This window comes from Panthera leo, chromosome C1 (genome assembly GCF_018350215.1).
Source record: "Panthera leo isolate Ple1 chromosome C1, P.leo_Ple1_pat1.1, whole genome shotgun sequence".
NCBI classification, from domain to species: domain Eukaryota; kingdom Metazoa; phylum Chordata; class Mammalia; order Carnivora; family Felidae; genus Panthera; species Panthera leo.
The window spans coordinates 58,230,794-58,246,806 of record NC_056686.1 but is presented as its reverse complement, the minus strand read 5'-3'; the positions used below and the strand labels follow the sequence as shown (position 1 = coordinate 58,246,806).

At 37.5% G+C, this 16,013-nt stretch overlaps 1 long non-coding RNA gene across 4 annotated transcripts in view; it reads right to left on the bottom strand.

Annotated features, from left to right (window-relative positions):
* LOC122227565 overlaps window positions 1–16,013 on the bottom strand; it is a 90,709-nt gene that overhangs the window by 7,110 nt on the left and 67,586 nt on the right. The window contains exon 4 of one of the 4 annotated variants that reach the window (XR_006206125.1): window positions 1,974–2,060. The exons of 2 other annotated variants lie outside the window; for them this stretch is intronic. This is a non-coding gene — a long non-coding RNA (uncharacterized LOC122227565). Of the gene's footprint in view, window positions 1–1,973; window positions 2,061–10,194; window positions 10,607–16,013 lie in introns of those variants that run through there. One more of the 4 variants, XR_006206129.1, reaches the window with a different exon arrangement.

The following is a 16,013-nucleotide window of genomic DNA, read 5'->3' as shown; positions in this document are numbered from 1 at the left end:
AAATAGATGGAATTGTGGATCTCAGAATATTAGCTTTTTCACCCTAAAAAAAGATCCAAATGGATTTTCCTACCCTGTCCCACGTAATGTGAACTGACTCATCCATCTACTTGCAGGGAAGCAGCTAGAGGAGTGTGGTTAATATCTTTGGAATTAAAAAGAACTGGGTTTAAATACCAGACATGCCACTTTCTACCCAGCTTCTCTTAAGCAATATATTTTATCTAAGTCTCAGTTTGCTTATCTGTAAAACTGTAATAATACAGCCTACTTACAAGATGGTTGTGAGATTTAAATGACACATCACACATAACACAGTTCCTGGGATGCAGCAGGGCACCTCTACATATCATGCAGAGGCTAAAGGCTCTGGTTCCTAAGAGTTCAGTGTATGGAACAATTAGCAAACAGGAGAGTGGGTACCACTTGAAGACATGCTGGAGAGGGAAAAAAGACTACTGCTTTGGTCAACAATGATGTTCTCCTCAATCTTATCCTTTAGAGAAAAAAATAAAGGGGCAATAGGGAAGAGAGAGTCATGGTGATCTTCCAGTATTGTTTCCTCCTGGAAGGACACTCCTTTTGTCTCTGGACTTAGAGGAGTTGATTAATAAACTTTCCCTTCCACCTACAACTACCTTTTCTGAGTCTTTTGCATCGTTGCCACCATTACTACTCAACATTAAAAACTGTCTCCTCTTACTAAGAAGACATGATGATTAAGTACAATGTGATATACTGAATTGGATCCTGGAAAAGAAAAAGGAAATTAGTGGGAAAACTGATAAAACCTGAACAAAGTCTGGAATTTAGCTGATAGTAATGTACCAATGTTCATTTCTTAGTCTTGATAAATGTACATGGTTATATAAAATGTTAATGTTAGGGGAAGATGGGCTATATATCAGATATACAAAACTCTCTGTACTACCCTTGAAACCTTTTTGTAAATCTAAAATCATTTCAAAATAAAAAACTTAAAGAAAAAAATCTGTCTTTTTCTATAAGCTTGGGGCCACAATCACTAAGAATCTAGTTCTATGAGTAAATTCATGGCAAAGCCTCCTTAAAAGAAATATGGATTAAATAGGGTGAGTCTGAGGGGTAGTTTGGGGTTCCTTTTAATATTCTGACTTAAGCATAACATTCTGTAACACTTACAACACTCTGTAGCAAAGCTGAGGCAAGATTGGCATATTTGGTATATCTGCACTAAATGCTAGTGAATAACAAGAGAGACATAAACACTTTAAAAACACACTACAATACGTAGCTGAATTCTCATAATTTTGTGAATCCTAAAAGGTATTCTTTTATTTTGCTTTCAACTTCCTTCTACCTGGGGAAATTCTTTTTAAATATCCAAGAATGATACCTACCCTTCTCAAATTCTAGATCAAGATGGGGAATGTTAGGGGCATCTGGGTGGCTCAGTTGGTTAAGCATCTGACTTTGGCTGAGGTCATGATCTTGCAGTTCGTGAGTTTGAGCCCTGCATCAGGCTCTGTGCTGACAGCTCAGACCTTGGATCCTGCTTTGGATTCTGTGTCTCCCTCTCTCTCTTTTCCTCCTCTACTTGCACTCTGTCTCACTGTCTCTCTCTCTCTCAAAAATAAATAAAGAATAAAAAAGAATTTTTAAAAAAATAAAGGGGAATGTTAAATGTTCATCCTCACAGTTCCTAGAGGGGTTCCATAGACATCCTTGCTGAATGCAACATTCACATGTCTACATTACAAATAACCTCAATGTTCATGGGATAATGGTAGGAGGCCATTTAACTTCAACAAACAAACAAACAACCTCCTGTGAGTCAACACAGTAGAAAAGAAATGGTTAATATCTTTGGAAATAAAAATAACTAGGTTTAAATACCAGACATGCCGCTTTCTACCCAGCTTCTCTTAAGCAATATATTTTATCTAAGTCTCAGTTTGCTTATCTGTAAAACTGTAATAATACAGCCTACTTACAAGGTGGTTGTGAGATTTAAATGACACATCATACATAACACAGTTCCTGGGATGCAGCAGGGCACCTCTACATATCAGTTCCACGTTCTGTGAAGAAAGCAAGGTTTGATAAAAAATAGAATAGCTTGAAACTATGACTGTCAAGATGGAGACAGAAACAAGTGTCACTCGAGAAGAAAAGGCATACACCTGGCCCTTGTTGGAAGGCATATCTTTTTCATAATTGTACACAGTATGGATTGTGGTCACAACTGTAGTTCCAGCTTGCCTTTCAATCAGCATATTTCCACCCTCATGTCATTGTTCATGGCATCATGGAAAGATTTACAAGATACACTATACTAGCAGTGTCAAGATCACTGGAAAACACCATTCAGCTGATTATAAATGATAACTTTTTTTCTGTTAATTGCATAGTCACAGACAATTCAGCCAAAATGTGTTTGCTGGTCATTGCTTTAATCTTTCAATACCCCCATTTGGGAGAGAACAAATTTAAAAGTAAGATGATACAAAATGATGGTCATCCTCCTGGTTGAATTGGAAGGCTTCGCCCAAATCAGTGCACATTGGTGCCTTTGAGCTCAAATTCCAAGTAATTGGCAAACGTACACCTGACAACTCAGTGACCAGTAACAATTCTAGGAGCATTGATCTTAGTGGTGAAAACTTGTAATACATATAAGAGCTCTTAGAATAGATTTCAAGGCCTTATAAAACCAACTAATGATATAATGATATTTTATTCTATTTAATTACCAGGCATAATGCAATGTAATTAAATCCAATGGTATGAGGATAACAGTACCAAGATACAATTAAGTTAATCACAACACATGTAAGATCTATTTATGTACCATATAAATCTTCAGACAAGAAGGATCTAAATCTACCTTAATGAAAATAAGCATTTTTCTTGCATTTGCACATGATAAAAAGATACCAGTTTCCAAATTCTAAACAGTATAGGATAAACAGGCAATAACAGTGTTTTGAAAAACTAGATACTAACATTAACTGATCTTTAAAGAATTGGATTTAAGAGCATAAGAATTATTTCTTCTAGTTCAGATGCTTAGAGACCCTGGGTAAGAAAAAAATTAAGAATATTGAAGATGAGTATAAAGAGGTTAAATCACTATGTGGCACACCTGAAACATAGGTGTTTTGTGTCCACTGGACTCATATAGCCCTCAATGTAATGGTATTAGAAAATGGGGCCTTTGGGAGGTAATTAAGTTTAGATGAGGTCATGGAACCTTCATTATGGGATCAGTGTCCCTAAAGAAAAAGACATCCTAGAGCTTTCTTCCTTTTCCTCTCTCCACCAAATGTCTGTACAGCAGGAAGGTAGCCATTTACAGGTCAGGAAGAAGGCCCTTACCAGAATCTGACCATGCTAGCACCTTGACCATAGACTTCCCAGCCTCCAGAAGTGTTATAGATAAGTGTCTTTTGTTGTAGTCCATCTAGTATATGGTATTTTGCTAAAATACTCCAAATTAAGACACTGTCATTTTGAATATTCTTCCCTATTTTTCCATATATTTAACAGTAATAAGTTTTTGGAAACTTTCTTCTTGTGCTCTTTGCCCATTCTACTGTAGTGTTTTTCTTATTGGGCTGGAGGTGATTTTTTTTAAGTATATGTAAACTGTGCCATATTTTTTTTTGCTAAAATTTCCCCAGTTAAACATATACTTTTAAATATGATCATTTTTGTACACACAGATTTTTTTTATCAAGTCCAGTGTACCAATATATACCAGTATATTTTTCATCATCTTAGAGTTAAAATTAATTCATATTTTCTGATTTTTAAATTATTTCATTTTTATATCAAATTTTTCATTCATCGGGCATTAATTTTGACATATGCTATAACAGGAAGGTCAGCTTGATTTTTGTCCCCAAACATCAATTTTCCTAGCAGAATTTATCAAATAATCTTATTCCCCATCTGTTTGTGATACCTTATTTATTATATAATAAATCCCAAAATATAATTCCTACATATTATAAGAACAGTTTTGGGGCTCTTTCTTCTGAATTCAGATCACATTCTTACTCTTGAGCCAACACTATACTATCTTAATATAGTGTTGCTTTATACTATATCTTAACATTTGGTTACTGTGAATCAAGATGTAACGGAGGTACCTGGGTGGCTCAGTTGGTTAAGCATCCAACTTCCGCTCAGGTCATGATCGCACAGTTTGTGAGTTCGAGCCCCGCCTTGGGCTCTGTGCTGACAGCTCAGAGCCTGGAGCCTGCTTCGGATTCTGTCTCTGTCTCTCTGCCCCTCCCCTACTTGCTCTCTGTCTCTCTGTCTCTCTCTCAAATATAAAACATAAAAAAAATTTTTTTTTTAAAGATGCAATGTAAAGAGCTAACACTAGTTGAAAAGTAGACTTTAGAGTATGGCCTTTCTGTTTTTGCTCCTGTAGTTTTTAAATTCTTATGCAAATCAATGGAAGCATTGCCTCCTCTAAGAAGAATTTTCTAAATTTTTTTTTAATGTTTATACTTATTTTTGAGACAGGGAGAGACGGAGCATGAGCAGGGGAGGGGCAGGGAGAGAGGGAGAGAGGGAGACACAGGATCTGAGGCAGGCTCCAGACTCTGAGCTGTCAGCTCAGAGCCCGTCGCAGGGCTCGAACCCATGAACCATGAGATCATGCCCTGAGCTGAAGTCAGACGCTCAACCAACCAAGCCACCCAGGTGCCCCTAAGAAGACTTTTCTAAATCCTTTTCCTTCTCCCAGGTTGGGTTCGGTGCCTTTCCTCTATGTTGCTTCTTTACATTCTCATAACGTCGCATGAATAGCTTTGTTATGACATATATCTCACTGCATTATGAGAGCTGAGTATTTGACTCTACCAGTGGACTATAGTAAACTCTTCGAATGTAGGAGAATATGTTCTGTATCCATGAGGCCTTGAATAGTTTCTTGCCATATTAGGAGATGGAGAAATTTCCCTTCAATAAATCAATAAATGGTATCAGTTGAACTTTCCCCTAATGTGGATATAGGGGAAAAGGAAATCTAGTGTACAATTTAGGCAATGTTTTCATTAATCTAGGACTTATTACAAATATATACACTATAGTCATTTTAAATACAAATATCTAGGTATAATTCAGCATTGTCTTGATTTTGAATTTTCTTATTCTGCTTCAACAAAAACATTTGAATATCACCATTGGATATTCAAAAGCTTTGGTTTGTATGCAGTTCCTAGTCATTAGCAGTTAAAATGCCCCTTGCAGGGGTACCTGGGTGGCTCAGTCAGTTAAGCTTGGACTCTTGATTTTGGCTCAGATCATGATCTCACGGGTTCATGAGTTTGAGCCCGACACCGTGCTCTGCACAGACAGCATGGAGCCTGCTTGGGATTCTCTCAATCTCTCTCTCTCTCTCTCCCTCTCTCTCTCCCTCTCTTTCTGCCCCTACCACACTCATGCTCTCTTTCTCTCTCTCAAAATAAATAAATAAATTTTTAAAAAATTAGAAAAAAATGTCCCTTGCAGTTTTTCTCTGTTGTCAGCTCTATTTGCTTTTTAAGTCAAACCAATTTAAATCAAGTATCTTCCAAATATCTGGTAATCCCAGGAGGAGCTGAAAGTCTCAACACTTGTTATTTACACTTGAAAAAAAATGACTTTTTGTTGTACACCCCTAACCTCACATGCTACTAGACATTATAACCTTTAGACACATAGTCACATCCCCAGCAGACTTTTGAGGACTAAAGTTTCCAATTAGAGATTTCTTAGGAAACTAACTTGCATCCCAACAGCTACTTAAAAAAAGAGGTCATTGATTTCCTTGGTAACAGCTGTGGACTTTTGTATTTTGAATCAGACTTACACCTCAGCATCAGATGTAACTAGCTTATTAAAGAGACCATACCTTTTACAAGAATTAAATTTAAAAAAATCTGAAGAGAATATTTGTGTTTTCAAATGAAAATATTAGAAGTTTTTGGATAGCTTCTGAGCAACCAAAATGATCATAAAATCTAGCGTCTGGTCTATTGAACTGTGTCAAAAACATTTTGGAATAAACCAATGTATAAATAAACATATAAATGCATACACTAAGAAAGGCAGATACCTTTTATAGAACAGAAATAATTGGGTATATGAGCACGAGTGAGCAGTGGAGCAGACAGCCTAGAGAGAGCTAGAGTAACTATAAAAGCTTAGCTGTAAGCTACAAAACAAAGAAGGCAGTCATTTAAAAGAGATTCAAATTGGCAAAACCGATGTGAAGTGGAGCACCAATGAATCTTTTATTAATGCAGTCTAAAACAGCATGTATAATATTGACAAATGCTTCTGCATTCCATGTTTAGTTAATGAGACCATCTTGAAGAATGCATGTTGACCACTTATAACACTCAAGGCTCCCTTTAACCTCTTGCTCCTCAGAAATGTGGCTTTTGAATCATCTATTTATGGCTGGACATGACATTACAAGATTGGAAACTTCACTTTCCCCCTCAGGAGCAAATGGAAGTCACAGCAAGCATCAGCCCTTCCTGCACTCAGCAGCCACAGGGGAGCTCTGGAGCAGAGAGGAAATGATGGATGGATACCACACCTAAGAAAGCCACTGCTTCCTGAAGGATCTGACTATATGGGTTAAGCACAAACTAGTAATGAAGAAAAGAATATTCAGTGTGGCCAAATCCAGGGGATTAAAAACTCATTTCTATTCTCATTTTCCAAGCAGGATTTCAAAGTTTTGATTTTCATAAAAGGGGAATAATATAAATGTTTAATTGTGTTAATAAATAAGGAATAATTATGTTCCAACTAATACTAAATCATAGAGTAAGTTTTCCACATCATTATTAGTGCCAACATGCTTGAGATATAACTTTACCTTCGAGGTGATTTTATATTGGGCGTTAATAGTCTGCCTCATCCCTCCAACTCCTTAGAGCAAAAAGAAATTCCCAGGCAAAGGACTGAAATCTCCACTAGTGGAGAAGTCACCCTTTATGAAGTAAGAATTTATGTTTAAATGCTTCTTGTTCAAATACAAATAGCCCTGAAAACAGAGTATCAAAGCTTAGAAATCTTGAACATTTCAAGTGTAGATTTGCTTATCAAGGTCTTTTTGCTTCAGGGAAACTAGGGGAAGGGAAAACCCTGAGGCTCTTGTGTGGCCTGGGTAATTAGGGTTTCACCAAATAATTACCTGTCCACTTAGAATGCTGGGAGCAGCACAGAGGGAGTGGGACACAGGGATTCTGATGGCATAGAAAAGAGAGACATAGGCCCATAGCTCCTCAAACACCAGGCCTCATCCTTCTTCTAGGCCTCTGCCCTTGAAACTCTGCTTCTCTGTCCCAGCCCCAATGTCACCTCTCTACCCAACTAGTTCCTATTCAACCTTAGAGCCTTAGCATAAATGCTACTTCCTGAGGCAAGCTTTCTTGGGCTCCTAAGATTAGCATGTTGTCATAGAATACTGAAATTTTCCAATTTTGAATAGAGCAAATACCAATTAATTCTCTAATTATTTTTTAATATCAGCTTCCCAACTGGACTACAAGCATCTCACAGAAGGGCCATAGCTGTATTACTTACCATTTTTTTCCCAGCCCCTAGCACACAGTAAGGACATAAAAAATATGTGTGACAGATTGATTGGTACATTGTGAGTGCATTCAGTAAGTGGAAGTGGAGTGTTATAGCAGCTCCTGTTATAGCATGACAGGAGGGTGATGGATATCTGGGTGGCAATATGAGTCTGCAAAGAGAATGGATAAGGTTGAAGGAAAAAATGAATGAAGGAGGAGATAATCTTTAATTTCACAATTTGACCAAGCTTCGCCCTGTTACTTTGTATTGGCCCTTACGTTTTCTATTTCCTATAGCCTTTGCTTCGAGGGTTTTGGTAGAAACAACAAAAAATCAGACAACAATTTAAATAGTGCCTACCATGTGTCAATGCTGTTCTAAATGCTGCACATATACTAACTCATTTGGTCATCACAGTAACCCTACGAGAGAAAAACTTTTTTATTATCCTCACTTGAAAGTGAAGCAATGAGAGATTAAGTTGTTTCCCAAATTCAACAGGTAGAATATAGTGGACCTAGTGTTAGAACTCAGCACTCCGACTTCATAATGCATGCCCTTAGATGATTTGGTAGGATTACGTACAAAGAGAGTACAGAAGACATCCTCACTTAATTAACATCTATTTCCAACCTTCTTTTCCCTTGCCTATCTCCTTTGTAGAAAAAATCGAATGTTACTGCTTTTCTTGTCTTCTTTGCACCTAGCAGTGGCTTCATAAGCCATTTCTGATAAATAAGGCATAAGCAGACTATCTTCTGGACAGAAAATCCTTCTGAGAAAGGATTACTTTTCTGAACATGTAATAGTATAAATGTGGGTGTGGCCATCTTTCCCTCTGGTTCCTGCCTGGAACACAGATAATAAGCCCTGGCAGCCATCTTGTACCCAAGAGGGAAACACTGAAGAATCATGAAGGTGATAGCCAAAGCCTTGAAATATTGAGGCACTGAAGCAATATCAGCATCTGATCATATTCATTCTTCTTGTATGTGATAAAAACAAACTCCAATTACTCACTCTTGGTAATGTTTTCTATTACTCATAACTGAAGACAAGCTTAAATGATACAAGTCACAAAAAACATTACCAATAGCAGGTAAAAAAGACTTGTAGTTTTGTTTATTTATTTGCTTATTTTACCACACAATAAAAAAGAGTGTCCAAGAGATTTCTGAAGACATGTCAACCTATAATGATAATTTAAGAAAATACTATGAACAGCTAGAATTATGCCCTATTATACCAGAGTTTCAGAAAGAAAAAAAAAACATTCAAAAGGGCTTACCTGAAGATCATTCAAAGGAGATTGTATACAGAGAATTATAGAGTCAAGGAACAAATGGGATAATGAAGCACCCAGAATCTAGCAACAGCAGGAAGCTGGGCAAAAAGAGAGAACAGAGTTACCAGAGGTCAGAAAGACCTGAAGCTGGGAAAGAGTCCACTACACAGGAACTTTGTCCATGGAGATACGTAGTCACTGCCAGGGCCATGGTAGTCAGGGCTGGAGCGGGAGGTGGGTGAGTAACTATACCAATACTCCTCTTTTCCGATCCCCTGCCAGAGGCTCCCCTGTTGCAAACCCAACTGGAAGTCAGAGGGCAAGAAGACCCTGGGAGATCCCCTTCATAGAAATCAGTCTCCTAGGGCACTGAAAAAGCAGAGAAGGACTGAGAATAGATCTGGTAGCATTGTGGTCTGGAGCTCAAAGGGAGAGCTGGAACGAAAAACAAGAGGTACAAATGGAGAATACAATCAAACTTGCCTTGGAACAGAGAGAAAATGGATTTCCTCCTCGTCTTTTTTCATAGGTCTCCCTAAACTAACTAAATGTTGAATATTTGGTAAAAGTAGTAAGAATACTTCTAGCCCTTACAAATGGTGTGGCCAATAGCAAGTTACTCAACCATTGTCTTAAGGAATCCCAAGTCCATCTATACCCTGATGGTTCCAGGATCCAAGAGAATGGCTCATCCAATGCCCTACTCTTTTATTTCCTGGACTGACTTAATGATCTTCATTCATACCCATTCGTGACTATACTTTAATTATATATATATTTTTTTCCACTGGGAACTGTGAACATAAACAATCTTCAATCTTGATACAGTGATGTAGGAGTTTGAAAAAAGCCCCTCTCCAACACTTCTTTTTTTTTTTTTAATTTTTTTTAACGTTTATTTATTTTTGAGACAGAGAGAGACAGAGCGTGAACAGGGGGGAGGGGCAGAGAGAGAGGGAGACACAGAATCTGAAACAGGCTCCAGGCTCTGAGCTGTCAGCACAGAGACTGACGCGAGGCTCGAACTCACAGACCGTGAGATCATGACCTGAGCCGAAGTCGGACGCTTAACCGACTGAGCCACCCAGGCGCCCCCAAAAAAAGCCCCTCTCCAACACTTCTAAGCCAAACCCAGACCCTGTAAATATGCTAACTTATATGGTATAAAGAACTTTGCAGATGTAATGCAAAACAGGTGGAAACAATGAGGTAATCACAAGTGTCCTTTTAAAGATAGTGGGAGATGCTACCATAGTGGTGGAGACAACAATGTGATGACAGAAGCAGAAATTGGAAAAATGCAGCCACAAGCCAAGGAATGCCAGCAGCCACCATAAATTGGAAGAGGCAAGGAATGGATTCACCCATAGATCCTCCAGAAGGAACCAGTCCTGGAAACACCTTGATTTTAGTCACATAAAACTCATTTCAGACTTCTTCTTGAGAACTTATAAGAGAACAAATTTCTATTGTTTTAACATGTTAAGTTTGTGGCAGTCAGTAGGAACCCAATACAAACACCTTTCCTTTCAGCTCCGCATATGTTTGATTCCTCAGAAAGTTCCCCTGGTTCTTTTATTTTTCTTCAACAGTGTCCTGCTGTCTTTCCTTCTCTCCATTTGCATGATTTCCTTCAACATCCTCTTTTCCCAAGTACCCCTTTTCTTCCATCACACCCACTCAGCAAACACCAACTCTAGGTCAGTCCCAGTACTTGCTTTCTCATTCCTAGACCTGGGATGCCAGGAACTTCTGAAGAAAAAAAAAATCACAATTTCAGGAAATTTTACCACTGAAAATATAAGTTCTCAAACTTAACTTTAGGACAGCTTTTTTCTTCTAATTTTCTTGAGTCTATTTGTCTCCATGCCTTTATCAGATTTTTCCAGAGACATTTTTAATAAATCCTTTTGGGGGGTCTGTTTCTGGAGAATCTAATCTAAGACATTAGGAAAACCAGCGCTATATCTCCTTCCTCGTGGATAACAGTGCTTAAGATATAAAGTCAACAAGCAGGAAGATGGGTTGAATCTCTGCTTCCAATCACTCCAGCCCCTCCAACAGATAAACTGGTAAATTCTCATTCTTCCATAAGCTAGATTGAGTTTGATTTCTGTTACTTAAAATTAAGAAACACAATTCATCAAGGGGAGATAGAGTGACTCCTTTCCTTTCTCCATTTAACAACAGATTTTCTTTCTTTCTTTTTTTTTAACTTTTTTTTCACATTTATTCATTTTTGAGAGAAAGAAAGAACATTAGCTGGGGAGGGGAAGAGAGAGAGAGAGACACGGAATCTAAAGCAGGCTCCAGGCTCTTACCTCTTGGCACAGAGCCCAATGCAGGGCTTGAACTCAGGAACCGTGAGATCATGACCTGAGTCGAAATTGGATGCTTAACCAACTGAGCCACCAGGCGCCCCTAACAACAGATTTTCTAAACAAGGGAGACATGTCCATGATATCACCATAGAGGGGAGTAAATCAGCAGTATTTTCTAAATAAAGTTATCACAAGATCACTGTCATATTCATTGTACTTTGGGTGTCATATACTCAACTTATAATTTATATATCTTCCACTAGGGTTTAAGGGTCTGTTTCCAGTCTCTTCCACAGTAACAAGCACCTGAAAAATTCAATCCATCTTGATATGGTGCATAATACATATCATATATATGTTAAGAAAGAAAAAGAGAAAAGAGCAAAACCTTTCTAAAATGCAAATCTGATCATGTCAGACCATTGAAAGCCTTCAGTACCGCTTCTTTGTTTTCAAGGTAAGGTTCATACTCCTTAAAATATCCTCCAAATACTATATTTTGTGGTGGAGGGTGCAATCTCCAACTACATTCTCCCCACTCCACTTTCATATTTCCATCACAGTGAAGACTTTCACCTCCTTGAGTGACATGCTCTTTCCTAGCCTTGGACCTTTTTCCCTCCTCTCCTTCCACATGCTCATACCTCAGCCTCTCACCTCACTTGGATTACTTCTTTTGAGGTTTCAGGACTTTGCCAAAATGTTACTTCTTCCAGGAAGCCCTCTTTGATGTCCCACAATCTATGTCCCTTATGTGCTCCCATTGTTCCCTTTTACTCTCCTATAATTTCGTATATCACTCTCTAATGTGATTAAATTTGTTTGTTTGAAATAAGAATATATGAGGTAAAATAGTGTCTGTTTGTTCAATGTTATATTGCTGGAGTCTAAACCAGTACCTGACTCATAATATATTCCTATTTTTGAATGAATGGTTGAAAAAGAAAAGAGAAAGAGATGTTGAGAGAGGAGAAATGATGTCTTTTTGAACACCAGTGTAAACGGACACTGATTCCAATCAGGAAATGTCTCCTGGAGAGAAATATCTTGGTGGAAAAAAACATGCATGTATATTTTCACGCCAGCATAATTCTCCCTGGATGTCAACTCTTTATGATAGCTAAGGTTAATAACCATAAAATACGTACTCAGATACAAGACAACTCCTGTGATTAAACAACAGGATCCAGGGGCACTTAGCCATGATATCTGGCTTCCCTCCCAGAACAAGGTACCCAAGTTCTCTTAGAAGAAAGCTGAGATTGTATACTCTCTGCCAAGGAGACTTAGGCTGATCATTTAACCTCTTTATTGTTATGTTAACTTACAGATTAATAGTCAGGGGCAGCTAGCTGTAAAAACTGCTATTTAAAACAACTTTATTTCCAAACGTGTCATTTCGTAAGCAGGCATATTAAAGAATAAGGAGATACTGACTTACAGAATGAAGTGCAAGACTGAAAGTCAGAAGTTCATGCACTATGAAAGCAGAAACAGAAAGTACTAATCTACGTATTCTGTCTTATCTGGTGCAGTGAGAAATTTACCATTCTTTCAGAAGAGTTTATTTGTTTTAAACTGTCAAGTTTTACCTTGACTAAGATCATTTTGCTGAATGTTATAGCCTCAAACAACAGAGTAACCATTTTCAGAAATGGAGGATATGACCATGGTACTGCCACTCCCCTATGCAACTTCCTTGATGGTCACACTAACTCATCATGACATTCTTTTCCATGAGACAGACTCATCCTCAAAGTGTTCCTCAATGCATTCTTTCAGCAGTCACTGCTGGCCAATTAAAGTTGCCACAGGAGATAAAATTACTGTGTCACTCTGACTTTTCTGTTGAACCAAAGACAGAATTATCTTTTGGGATGTTAAACACTCATTTCCCTGCTATTACTGATTTCCCTGTCAATATTCACAGAACTGCTCACTACATGCCAAGCTCTTAGAGCACATAGGGTGACACCTATGGAACCAATGAAGATAACTGCCGACCCACATTGATTTTAAGCAGCATTTACTTCTTGGGGCTTACTCTTTGTTCCTTTGCTATAATGTTATGGAGTCCTTCAATGTTCACAGGTGGAAATAATGCCTGAAGTGTCATCTCATGGTCAACCCAATCCAGTCCAAATCTACAGAGATGTGGGTAAGCCATCCACACAGGCAAGAGTACCAGTAAGGCTTCTTTGTTTACATAAAAGTATATCAATCCTACCCACATACTCCTTTCATTTTTAAATATCTTGATCCAAGTACATTTGACAAAGAATGCTTGAAAATATGATCTTTGCCTTATGCTATTTGCTTCCCATCTCATCATTGATCTTAAAATCTATTTTATCTTCCAAATTCCTTGGCCCTCCATATTTCCTCTCTTATCTCATAATCCAGCTCAGGGTTGTCTAAAATTCAATCATTTATATCATGCCTTCACAACCTTTGCCAACTGTACTCTTATAGGTGATATACAGATAGATAGATAGACAGATAGATAGATAGACAGACATAGATAGACATAGACATTGATAGATATATAGACAATCTATTTTTAAGTAGCTCACTTTTTATAATCTTTTGCTTGTCCTAAATAAGAATACCCACTGACTGCTTATATATGTTTTTATGATACACATTAAAAACCTTCATAATTACAACTTAAAGTGATTTAGTACCAACTAAAATGATCTTAACTGTGAGTATAGCTCTCTGAGAAATAATGATTTATGACAGTGGTTGTCAATACTGGCATATCAGAATCACCTTCTCAGACTTTTTAAAAAATTCCAATTCCTAGATCTCACCCCAGAACAATTAAATCTGAATGAGAATATCTGACAACAATGGTATGTTCAAAAGATAAAAAATTATCATGCAGAAGATTCTCACTCTAGCCTATTAACTGTGTGAAAATCTCAAGATAGACACTTTCAATTAAAAAAAAACGTGACTGATGCATCACTAACTAACTTTGGGATTTCTTCCCATCAGGAATTTAGAAACTGGCATTCAATTTCTGTCCTAATCACTGGTTCTAATTTTTAAAAAGTGAGTTGTTGTTGGCTACAAAATTTAATTTTTCAAAGTTCATTTAAACTGAACAAAATAAAATCTTTCTCGAGTAATGTAGAGTTCTTGGCGTTCCTCCACCTGCATGCGTTGGACTTGGCTATGAGTTCTTTAAGAACAGGGCCTTTATATATATATATATATATATATATATATATATATATATATATATATATATATATATATATATAAATTTATTTATTTATACACACACACACACACACACATATATATACCTATAGCTCTAATATTCATAAGGTTCGAGTTGTGTAAAAAATATTTTATAATTAGGGCACCTGGGTGGTTCCGTCGGTTAAGCATCCACATCAGTTTCTGCTCAGGTCATGATCTCACAGTTTGTGAGTTCAAGCCCCATGTCAGGCTCTGTGCTAATAGTGTAGAGCCTTCTTGGGATTCTCTCTCTCCCTCTCTCTCTGCCCCTACCCCACTCACGCTCTCTCTCTCTTTCTCAAAATAAATGAATAAACTTTAAAAATGTTGTAATTACTTCCCTTCTCACTTGGACCTCATCATCTCTGTTGCAAGGTTTTCTTATAATAACTTGAAAGATAAAGACTAAAGTTTTCTAATATCTCATCCCTTGCTAAAAGGTAATAGTGAGAAATTAAATGCCATCTTAATTATCTGTTTTAACTGCACATGTTTTAGCATTTGAGATCTGAGGAGCTCCCATCAATTTCAAAAGAGGTGATTGCTTCTAACCATTACAATTGAACTGGCAGCATTTCACTCATATCCAACCACTGTCCAGTGTCCAGCACTTGCTATGTGCTCAATATATCTGAAATGGGGATTTGAACAAACATGACTTGTGGAATATAATCACAACACTTTTCAGTGGGGAAGTTTTTCCTCTATCACTTGATAAAACCCCTGGCAAGCCCCACAACTTCCTACCAAGTACATTTAACCTTCAAAAAATTCATTTTCTTCATCTGAGAAGAAAGGGCCGATACTATACACCAAGCCCTCCTTTCTACTTTTAACATTCTCTCTCTTTTTTAAGCGTATAATTCAATGATATTAAGTACTTTCATATTGTTGCTCTATTTCTAATTTTCTGACAATATGAATTTTCTCTGTCGGATCTGGATATGTCTTAACTTTGTTTTCTCGTTCATAATTTCAGGAAATGGGATGACACCTTGCATTTCCATAGAGATCCCACTATGGTTGTAAGTATTGATTTCATGTACGCTTTTCAACAAGGACAGGGTCTGTGCACACAGTGGATCCTGACAGAGCTAAAGTCATTGACCTACGGAGAATGGCATACAATCTGCCTGATGATTTTAATGTCTTCCTATCAGGCATTTGCCTTTTTTTTTTTTTTTGAGAAGTTTTTAGTTTCCATTTAATTGATACATGTATTCAATGTGATTTCTTCCTCTCCATCAAGCTTTTGGATAGGTGCTACCAAATCTGCAAATATGGGCACCTTTCATACACTTGTGGAGAGATATATATTGGAAACTTCCTTCACACCATTATAAATTTCTCATATAAGACCTAGGGCTCACATTTTCTTGAGCTCCAAGAGCAGTGACTGCAAATACTGGCGATTCATATTATGGTGATATCTCTCACTGAGGCATAAACAGTCACTGCAATTGCATTGTCCTTGACTGATGTTCTCATTTTCTTCAGAATTAAATCTGAGCCAATTCTACCATATGTTGCACACAAAGGACGAGATAATTTTGGTTTGTTCCCTTCTCTTTTGTATCTGAAGCCCAACC